The sequence below is a fragment of the Capsicum annuum genome, chromosome 12 (assembly GCF_002878395.1).
Source record: "Capsicum annuum cultivar UCD-10X-F1 chromosome 12, UCD10Xv1.1, whole genome shotgun sequence".
In the NCBI taxonomy this organism is placed as follows: domain Eukaryota; kingdom Viridiplantae; phylum Streptophyta; class Magnoliopsida; order Solanales; family Solanaceae; genus Capsicum; species Capsicum annuum.
This window is the reverse complement of record NC_061122.1, coordinates 206,351,604-206,361,957: the sequence shown is the minus strand read 5'-3', so window position 1 is coordinate 206,361,957 and position 10,354 is coordinate 206,351,604. Positions and strand designations below refer to the sequence as shown.

The 10,354-nt window shown below is 31.1% G+C and overlaps 2 long non-coding RNA genes across 7 annotated transcripts in view; both read left to right on the top strand.

Moving 5' to 3' along the window:
* Positions 1-368: 368 nt before the first annotated feature.
* Positions 369-4,276, top strand: LOC107851097. 5 transcript variants are annotated; one of them, XR_007048299.1, is made up of 5 exons: positions 370-644; positions 911-1,013; positions 2,954-3,023; positions 3,629-3,778; positions 3,879-4,276. It is a non-coding gene; the product is annotated as an uncharacterized LOC107851097 (long non-coding RNA). The 5 variants fall into 5 exon arrangements; XR_001668881.2 differs by having other exon boundaries at positions 370-648; XR_001668880.2 differs by having other exon boundaries at positions 369-603; positions 3,629-4,276.
* A 4,385-nt stretch (positions 4,277-8,661) lies between these two features.
* LOC124889359 overlaps positions 8,662-10,354 on the top strand; it is a 5,240-nt gene continuing 3,547 nt past the window's right edge. Inside the window, exons 1-2 of one of the 2 annotated variants that reach the window (XR_007048297.1) lie at positions 8,662-9,004; positions 9,209-9,561. This is a non-coding gene — a long non-coding RNA (uncharacterized LOC124889359). Of the gene's footprint in view, positions 9,005-9,208; positions 9,562-10,354 lie in introns of those variants that run through there. The other variant, XR_007048298.1, reaches the window with a different exon arrangement.

Below are 10,354 nucleotides of genomic sequence, written 5' to 3'. Positions count from 1 at the left end.
TAAATGTTTTAAGTTCAGCTAAATATATTCTTCTCTCTAAGATTATTTCTTAAACTTAATAGAATATTCTACTTAAAAGTATTTTTTTATTTTACGCATGTATAAGACACTCAAATATAAAATATTTAAATCACATAAAAGCAAAAATTCATATGCAATGTGAAGGAATGCAAAATAGGAACAAAGGACAATTTCATAATAGTTGGGTTTTTTCATACATGATTTACTCCTCTATTTCAATCCATGCGACGATTCTCTAGAAAATCATGCTATTGAGGACAATTTCTTTTAAAAAATAGTTTATTTCAAAATATTAAACGATATTTCTCTTTTTGGATACTTAAGTGCATTACATATATGAAAGCAAACGCATAGTTGTTATGACGATATTGAAATTTGACACACTGTATTTAACTCATATATACAAGCCGCTTGGGAGCAGCTAAGCGTTATCCTGCCAGCTTGTCTCCGCTATTTTCGGATAGGCGTGCACATAGCCTCAGATTACAACACCAAACTCCTATCTCATTTTCAATTTAATCTCTGAAAAAAGGGCCCTTAATCTAATCATCTTCTTCATCGCTGAGCTCTTCGTCTTCTCTGGTGCGTTCATAGTTGTTGCTGCTTTGTGATTTGTTTTACACGTAGGTAAACTGTTGTTACAATTTTAAGCTTTCAATTTTTTCTTCAATCTTGTAGTGATCCTCACTTTTTTCCTGCATGTTCTTTCATTTGGTTCGATGATTTGTATGTGTGAGTAATTTTCCTTTCAGTTTCCTCTTTCGTCTTAGTGTTTTTCCTCAATTTTGAGATTTGTTTGAATGAGTTTGTAAAATTTAGAATTATTATCAAAAATAAAAGGAAGAAGTGAAGTACAAGGAGATAACAATTTGTTCTTATCCCAAATTAGGCGGTAAACAAAAAAGGTATTAAATTGCCCCTCACGAAGGAGCCATGTTGACGCAGGTCTTACCTTCAACCATTTCCAACTACTGTTGCAGCCTAACCTAAAGGTAATCCTTTGTAATTCCTCCGTCTTGCTCTTCAGTCTCTTTATCCATTTCAAAATTCAGATTTAATTTATAATGTTTTGATCTTCATATGTGTCTTCTTCAATTTTATATTCATCTTTAATTTTGTTTCTTCGGCTTTCAGATTTTGATGAATAAATTTATAAAGTTTTGGTCTCAGATTTGGTTCTCCGGGCTTAAGAAGTTCTGATTTTTATGTTGTCAAAATCTGATAAATTGTTTGTAGAATTCGGATTTAGCTAGACTTTTTGGGAAGTGAAGAAATACTCCTTCTATGTTGACACTTCAATTTTGGGCAACATAATAACTGTTAATCCTTCGAAAATATTCTAATTCTTCTTCTGCTTAAATCTTTTGTTAGTTCAATTTCTCTGATTTTTGAGGTGCAACTTAGTTCCTCAGATTGTAGTTGTAGTTTCTCCAATTGTATTAGTGATTAACTGAGAGTAATTCTTCAAAAATTTATGAAATGTTTCAGCCATTTGATATAATAAAGGTACTTTACTTTTATACTCCTTCGAGGGTTTATCAGAAGCATCCTCTCTTTCTAAGGTCGTGGTAAAATCTGTGTACATTCTACCCTCCCAGACCCCACTTTATGAGATTATACTGGGTATGTTATTAGTTTAGTTTCATATAGTGCTTTTATACTCTTTGTTGATTTTTTGTTAAGAAATGAGTGAGTTAATTTTTCCATGTGTTCTCTATAATACAATGAATGGAGATTGTTACATAACAAGTGTAGGTCATTTTTGAAGATGGGTTAAAATAGGTGGGCTACCAAGTTGATGGAGTTGGGCCTTGGGTTAATGAGGATTCATATAGTTAAAGCCAATTTGCACTGTAGTTGTTGCTATGTCTTGAAGTAATACTTCTCAAGGCGAGCTCAACTTTACTTGCTAACTATGCCTTCTTAGACTATATATGTGATTTCGTAATTTCTTAACTTACATGGAAGAACAGAGAAACTAAATGTAATTTTGTATTCTTTTTACCGGTTGTCGGATATCCTTCTCGGTGCTGGTTAATATCTTCCAGTTTCCTGTCAGATTATCAAGTGTATAAGTGCTGTTGAATTGCTAATTTTAAAGGTTTTGTGCTTCTCTTGTTCCTTTTTTAAAATTACTGAGTTGAACACCAGTTCTCTACTATAGAGATATGATCCATTTGAAATTTATCTTTTTGTTTTAAGGTAAATACTGAACATAACACAGGTGAAAATTTTATAATCATTATTCGAGAATTTTGAGTTATAAGCCTATTGAAAATTTTGTCTACATTGCTCGACTGTTATACACACCAGATCGGTACATTCCTTATCTGTTCTCTTATAATTCTCCTTTTGCTCACAGTTAGAATCAGAACATCCTAATTGTTAGCAAAAGCTGTAGAATAGGAATGACCTATCAATTCTTAGATATGAACAAATAGAAAATACATGAACGCCAACTTCCCCTGATAACTATAATATGACGACACTACCCCTCAGAGATACTAATCTTAACTTTCTCTAGCTTCTATAGCTATCACCCTCTCATGACCATGCACATTCATACTAAGACATGCAACACCCACCAAAAAACCTAAAAAAGAAGTCAGGTTTCTCATGTATTCTCAACATAAATATTCTTTCTCTGGTTGAGTAATGGCTGTTGCAGCATCCACCAAATTCTAAAATCTCAACATGAATATTCTTTCTTATGCTATTGTAGTTCATACGACCTAGAATGCTATAGACATTATATGGAAGCACGTGTTATAAATTAGTTCTGTATTTTGAAAGTTTGGACCTGATGTTTCTCTTCAATAGTTTTTTGTTTAGCCATTCCATAGTAATTTTTGTGGCTAAATTGTATTACAGTGTTTGTTATCTTATTATCAAAACTTTCTAACTGTAACATGCTTTGGAAATCAATCTGTAGGAGCAGTAAACACAATGTTACAACACAGATTGTGAGGCTTGTGTGACAGCAATTGAAGATGCACTTAGAGGTACTCATTATTTTCCACTTGGAAGTTTAAAGTTTTCTAATACTCTTTCTGGAACGGGAGTGAAGACTTAACCGATGTAGTTTAGTGGTCTATTCTGTAGTCACATTTCAAGGCAAAATTTTTCAAATGATCTTCTCATTTTATCTTTTCCTCGAGTTAATGCCAATTGCTTAAAACAGAATTTAGTGTGGTCTGCAGGACAAGATAGCGACAGTTTTGCTAACTTACCGTCTTCAATTACAACAACAACAACAACAACAAACCTAGTGTATTCCCACCAAGTGGGGTCTGCGGAGGGTAAAATGTACGCAATCCATACTGCTACCTCCGAAGAAGTGGAGAGGCTATTTCCGATAGACCCCCGACTCAAAATAAAGAATAGCAAACACATTTGTAATAAAACATGAAACAGAATGGAACTTACCGTCTTCAATTGAATTACATATTTGATAACGGCAATACTACTGTCACTGCTTTCATTATTAGAGTCTTTTCCCCCTCCTTGGTTTGTACCTCTCCCAAAAGGAAAATATGAACTTCTTTGGAAACCAGTCCAAGCACTTTTGAATCCTACATAAGGAGTTCCAAATTTTGTGTGCAAACAGAGAGACAAAAGACCAATGGCCATGCGTCAAATGTTTCTCCAATTGCTGAAAAATTGTTCGTCTCAATTAGGGCAGGTGGTGCAGGGCAAGGTATTGCTTTTGGCGCCAAAAACAGAGGGGTAAGGGTTGTAATATTCAACCACAAATACGGTAATGCCTCCTATCTCCCTAAGGATTATGGATATGTCATCTTTTACTCTTTATTCATTCATGTCTCCTTTCATTTATTTAAATTTTGTGTTAAAAAAAGGGAGCAAAGCTCTGGCTGCAGCAGTATCCGATGAAGCTCTGCCATATGAACATCTGAATGATTTCTGCCATGAGTTGCGGATGATTCTTGCCAATGCTTCTACTGTGACATGCAGCCAAAGTCTGTTTATGCCAATATAATATATTGGTTGGACTTCTTTATCTGCTAACTAATTATTCATGGAAACTCATATGATGAAAAATAAAAGGATTGGTCCATGTGAAGAAAGTTTCAGAAGATGTTTCGCCAACTTCAATTTGTAATAGAAAATTGTTAGCCAGCTTTCTTTTATCATGTGATGTATTTGAATTCCAACTTGTAGCTCTTTTATCATCGTTATGAACTCTTTATTAGAGTGTTTATATTATTGATGAATGAAAATCTACTTTGGAGAGTAACTTTATAACTTTGAATTTCTTGACAGATTCAGCTTGTAAAACAGACATCAAATATAATAAGTCAAATCCATCGATAGACCTCAACTTTGCATCATTTTTCACTTTGGTATCTCAAGTGGACATTGTTTATTTTTGGCATCTCAAATAGCCATAAAATGTGTCACTTTGACACCTTTTACTGATTCAGCAAATTCAGCAGAGTGTGATACACTCGCTTTTAAGCGCGTTTCAGGTATATAACATGTAAATGAATCAATTATAAAAGGATATTTGTCATTTTTATATAATTAATTTAAATAGATAAAAATATTAATATCCCCACCCCACCTCATATCATCTTCCTAACCACCCCACCCCATATCTTCTTCCTCATCCCACCCCCAAATCATTGCTGCCACCCCACTCCAAAATCGTTTTCTCCCACGCTCCCTCCACCGCCAAATTGACTTCTCCATATCTTCAAGTTTTTCTTCATTAAGCAAAACTATGGAGCTCTGGAACAAACTGAACTAGAACTGAATTGAGAAAAACATTATAGTTTTTTCCGAATAAAGAAAGATTGGTTTTGTTGATTTTCTGAGGCACAAAAATGAAAGATGATGTTCTATTTTTTGGAAAAGTAAATACATAGAGAGAGAGGAGAGAGGGGGCAGGGCACTATTTTGGGTTTCTTCAAATGCCAAACAGCATGTATGTTATAACTATAGTTAGTCACCACAACTTGGAGTGTTATCGTTCATCATGCTCTGAGGGCAAGATTTGAGGTTATATAGAAGCACAATTATTAATAGTAAGATTGTAGTTACACAATAAAAACACAGTTTACAAAGAGAATAACACTATTTAGATTCGGTGATTTTTCTGGTAGACTTTCTTCATGAGTATGCTGAAAAAGTTATAGGGTTTGTGTCCGAAAAAATTTCCTGATGACCTCCATTAATAGAGGTTCTCCTCCAGATTTTCTTAATTCATATATCTAAAATTGAGGAAGCTATTAATGCGGATCTATCATCATTAAAGAATGAGTAGGCATGATTGTCATTCTTGAAAACTTCAACCTCCTTTGATGGAGGTTAAGCTTAAAGAATGGTTGGTTGGATATCTTGTTATGTATTATTTTTTTTTTAAATAATTATTGGTGATGTGGCAATTTAAAATAAGTTGGTACAAATTAATTAGTCATTTAATTCATGTTGGAGTGAGTGCAATTCACGCAACAAAGCTGATGCAAAAATGTGTTAAAATGATACATTTTGTAGTTGATTTAGATGCTTAAAATGAACAATATTAACTTTAAGTATCAAAGTGAAAGATAATGCTAAGTTGAGGGGCTAGATTTGACCAATATAATATAGAATACAACATATCCCAAAATGCAATCACGGGCCTCCATCATCTAGCGTTTTAAAGGAGCCTGATGAATAAATTGTAAAACCTGGTAAGTATAAATTTAAATTTCAAATGAACTAGTTTTATAGCACTGTTTCACACTTGTAACGTTTGATTATTTAAAATTAAATAATTTTATTTATTATGAATATTTTTAATAAAGTGTAAAATTTCAAATCATTTTTCAAAGATTTTTCATACTTTAATATAATAATGTAAACATAACTATATTTTTAGTGTAAGCACATATATATTTATCATTAAAAATTTTGATTGATGTGAATATAATTACAAATTGCAATCTTCTTTAATTTGTAACTTCACTGTTGCACGTGTATCACGTGCTTACCAATAAAAGTATGGAAAAACTCAAAAATATCCTTGAACTATCTGAAATAACTTAAAAATACCTTTCGTTAGTTTTTTTTTGCTCAAAAATACCCCTCAGTTAAATATTTAATTCAAAAATACCCGTCGCTCTAACGAAATTCGAAAAAAAAATCAAAAATATCCTTGAACTAACTGAAATTGATAAAAAATATCCCTCGTTAATTTTTTAGCTCAAAAATACCCCTCTGTTAAATATTTGCCTAAAAAATACCCCTTCCCTTAACGAAATTCCACCAAGCATGCCACCTAGATAAAAAAAAAAAATATGTGGTTATGCCACATTACCATCCACATGTAAAATGTTATATTTTTTAATTATATGATATTCCTTTTTTCTTTATTTTTATTTTTATTTTTTTGCAAAACAGTTTTATGGATCTGAAAAAAAGTGTAATCAGTAAAATTAAAAATTTCTAAAAATATTTAAATAAAATAAATCAATGTTTTTACTGAATTTAGTTTAATGTTTTTAAAATTTATCAACATTGGGAAGATACTAAATAAATTTTGTTAAAGGAGTACAAATTATTCAATTTTTTTCATTATATGATAATCTTTTCACTTAGATTATGTTTTTCTAATGATTAAAATATATTAAATGTCATTTCTTTTTCTGAAAGTAGAATTTTCAAAAATTCTAAGAATATTTGATGATTAAACATAAAATTAGAAAAACTATCAACATTCATTGAGTTCAGAAAAAATAAATCAACATCACTGAATATAATCTTTTTATTTACCTCTTTCATAAAGAAGAAAGGAATGTCATATAATTAAAAAATACTAGTAACATTTTACATGTGGATGGTAGTGTGACATAGTCACGTATTTTTTTTTTTACGAAAAAGAGGTGGTTTTACATGTTGGGAATAAGGAAGAAACATATCATATAAATGCACTACTTCACCTCATAAGTCACAACTATAAAAAAGAGGTGGTTTCTATGATTAGGAGTTCGAACCATATGACCTCCTGATCACATGACTACAACTTCACTGTTGCACCAGGAATTCCCTAAAAGGCAAGATCGACCTAATTTCATTAGGATCATCAGAGTCGGAATATTTTTGAACTTTTTTCGTAAAAGAAAAAATACGTGACTACGTCACATTACCATCCACATGTAAAATGTTAGTATTTTTTAATTATATGACATTCCTTTCTTCTTGATGGAAGAGTTAAATAAAAAGATTATATTCAATAATGTTGATGTATTTTTCTGATCTCAATAAATGTTGATAGTTTTTCTAATTTTATGTTTAATCATCAAATTTTCTTAGAATTTTTGAAATTCCACTTTCAGAAAAGTAAATGACATTTGATATATTTTAATCATTAGAAAAACATGGATATAATTTTATTTAATAATCTAAGTAAAAAGTTTATCATATAATAAAAAAAATTGAATAATTTGTACTCCTTTAACAAAATTTATTTAGTACCTTCCTAATATTGAGAAATTTCAAAAATGTTAAATTAAATTCAGTAAAAACACTGATTTATTTTATTTAAATATTTTTAAAAAATTTTAATTTTACTGATCATATTTTTTTTCAAATCAATAAAATTACTTTGCAAAAAAATAAAAATAAAAATAAAGAAGAAAGGAATGTCATATAATTAAAAAATCTAACATTTTACGTGTGGATGGGAATGTGGCATAGCCACGTATTTTTTTTTTTTAGGTGGCATGATTGGTAGAATTTCGTTAAGGGGAGGGATATTTTTGAACCAAATATTTAACAGAAGGGTATTTTTGAGCCAAAAAACTAACAAGAGATATTTTTGATCCATTTCAGATAGTTCAGGGGTATTTTTGATCTTTTTTCGAATTTCATTAGAGGGAGGGGTATTTTTGAGCCAAATATTTAACAGAGGGGTATTTTTGAGTCAAAAATCTAACGAAGAATATTTTTAAGTTATTTCAGATAATTTAAATATATTTTTGAGCCTTTTCTGATAAAAGTATATAAAATATACGACGAGAATATTTTTTCCTCTCGAAATGGCGGCCAAAAGGCCAAGAAATATACTCCTTTTATTTTTTTTATTTACTTATTTGGGTTACTTTCATTTTCATTGCGTTTTAAAGAGAATGTCCTTTTTTTTCTTAATCTGACAACTCTTTAATTTAAATTATCTAAATGCATATTTAAAATTACAAGATTATATTTTAATACATCATACATTTCTCTAGTTTAAGATCATAAAAGTTAAATTTTATATCAAGTTAAAGCACCCAAACTAAAACTTTTGTCAAAATTTATGTACTCCCTCTGACTTTTGAATTTACTTGTCACCATTTCCTAGCTTGATTTTTATTTTTATTTATCATTTTTAACAAATAAAAAAAATAATTTTTTTTCCATGTTTTACTTTTAGCATTAATTACTTATTCTTCAAATTATTTTCAATACCTATTATGAAATATTAATTAATAGAGATAATATGATAAAGTCACTGTACCAATATATATCTATTTTATGAAATAAATGTATATATTTAAAATCTAGGTAAAAAGTTCAATAACTTAAAATATTAAAAATACATATTTAATAAAAAAAATTGTGGGTAAATGGTCATTTTAATTGATCAAAGTGGGCCACCAAACCAAACCCATAAAACAACCCAGATCTAGTTGGACCCTTTAATTCGCACCGTTCAATTTCTACCATGTGTGTTCATCTTCATGCCGAAATTGATAATGCTTGTTCCTCCTCATTATTGGAGTCGTGGTGGTGTGTTTTTATATACTGTGTATCTATATTCACGAACCAGACCCTCTTCTATCCAAAGTTGAGAACACAAGGTAGCTAAGAACCCACGCGGGGGAGAAGACAAGGACGAAATCTTTATAACTGTTCTTCATCCTGACAGATCTACTACTAGTAATTACCTTGTAGAGCGATCTACCTGCTACTTGTCTTCAGCCTCTACTCCCATTTGGAGGTAATTATCTCCCTTTTTTTTATCTCTTGAACTTTAGCCGTCTAGTCTCTTGAAATCTTTTATGATTTGATTTTTGTCAAAAGTAAGCTACTTCAGTTATGGCTATTGTGATCAGTGGCGGATCAAGAAATTTTTTAGAGGATTCGAAAAATAAAAATATAAATATGTGAATAGGCGTCTTTTTTTTGTTTTTTTTTCTTTTAGCTGTACAGGACATACAATATCAGCTGTACAAAACAGTTTATTTTTAAAAAATAGGCAGCCTAGCGGGGATCGATCCGCAAAAAGGGCTGAGTTGGCGCCCCAAGTTATGGAGAAAGTACCACTGAGTTATCCAACAACCTTGTGTTAGATGGTTCAAAATTAATATATGTACATAAATATAGATTTTCTATTTTATATATACAACGTAATTTTTTGTCGAGGGGTTCGGAAACCCCTCGCTAACACGTAGGTCCGCCCCTGATTGTGATGCACCTTGTATCATGTTGAACTACAAATTTTGCTATGATAAACAGTATTTACTTCTTTTTATAAAAACATCCTAATTTCTTGTATGTTGTCTAGAAACTGTACTTATCACCTTGTGCTTTTTATGTAATTTTTTTATATAAAAAACATATAAGATCTGTTGTTGATGAAAGTAAAATTTTATGGCTCTCGAAATTTCAATCGTGCCACATAAATTAGGTATACATAGTGTCTTCCTGACAAGACACGGGGTAAGCTGACCCAAAATGAAAAATAGAAAACTCGTAGAAACCAATTAACATCACACAAAGAAGAGGATTGTTAGTACAAGCATCCACCCAGAACTTTTCCACAGTGTAGTTGACACTATCAAGGAGCTGGGGTGTTTCTAGTTACCGTAAAGGCCTTCTTGATTGTCTAGATTTGATGAATTTGATACCACCAATACGCTTCTTCGTCAAAGTATTATCTTTTTGGATTCTCAGTTCATCACTAATTTAATAAAGATTTGGTTTTGGGGCTTTTTAATTCACTCTTTGCTATAAAAAAAAAATTGATATCTTGTGCCTTGAGCCGGGGGTCTTTCGGAAACAGCCTTTCTACTTCATCAGAGGTAGAGGTATGGACTGCGTACATCTTACCCCCGACCCCACTAAGTGGGAATACACTGGGTTTGTTGTTGTTGTGTATGCTATAATGTATATCTAGTTCTAGATTTTCAATGGTATTTATTATCTTGTGTTGTTCTTCTCGTAGTGAGTTTTTTAAACTATATAAACTATCACATGTGCTTTTATCTAAATTTTCTAAGGTTTTTTCTATCCATACTAATTTTTCTTTTAGGTCTTCCATTATTTTTCTAATTCGGTTTCTATAATT